Here is a 1048-nt window from a genome sequence, read left to right on the forward strand (position 1 = left end):
TGGACCCTGGGCTAATGTTAAGCCTGTGGACTGCAATTTTAGGGTCTATCCCTGACATGTCCTCAACCTTCTAGGCAAAAACGTCAATGTTTCGAGATAAGCAGCCGACAAGTTCTGTCTTTAGGGTGTCGTCAAGACCCCGACCAATAGTCACCTTTTTATCATGCTTGAGCTCAATTTCCATCAATTCTTCGATAGGGGCAAGTCTGACTTGTTGCCCGTCTTCGGGATCAATCCTCGAGATTTGCATGACGTCGTTATTTATTTCCCGAACGCTGACAACATAGCATTGTTTGGCAGCTGTCTGATCTCCACAGGCGATCCCAACGCCATGACTTGTTGGAAACTTCATGGCCAGGTGGAAGGTAGACACAATGACTTTAATCTTGTTTAGGAGTGGTCTTCCCAGAATAGCGTTATACGCCATTAAGACACGTACCACTTGGAAAGATGTCATCTCCGTAACCTGTCTCTGGCTAGAATCCAAAGTTAGAGGGAGCTCAACGACACCCTTTGGAGTGATGACTCCTCCACCAAACCCCTGGAGAGGAGTTTTAACCGCTTTGAGCTGGTGAGTCGAGATTCCCATTTTGGCAAAAGCTTCATGTGAGAGTATATTGGCCGCACTCCCGTTATCAACCAAGATCCTCTTTACTTCAAAATTGGCCAAAATTGCTGAGATTACCAAGGCATCATCATGTGGGAATGATACGCCTTCTAAGTCTCCGGTCCTAAAAGTAATATCCTCCAGCTTTCCATGGGGCATCCCAGAGGCCAAGGCATATCGTCGGGCATATTGTTTTCTTTCGCTGTTGGAGTCTCCTCCCGAGGCAATACCTCCAACGATGATATTGATGGTTCCAGCAGTGGGTTGACCATCCCTTTTTGCCTCAGGGACTTTTTCCCTGCCACGATCATTCCTCGGACGTTTGTCGTTACCGACGTAGAAACTCAAGAGTCCTCTTTTAATAAGGGCTTCAATCTCCCGTTGCAGGGCCTTATAGTTCTCCGTGGTATGCCCATGATCCCGATGGAACTCACAGTACTT

The sequence above is a fragment of the Olea europaea genome, chromosome 11, assembly GCF_002742605.1.
Source record: "Olea europaea var. sylvestris chromosome 11, O_europaea_v1, whole genome shotgun sequence".
Classification (NCBI taxonomy): domain Eukaryota; kingdom Viridiplantae; phylum Streptophyta; class Magnoliopsida; order Lamiales; family Oleaceae; genus Olea; species Olea europaea.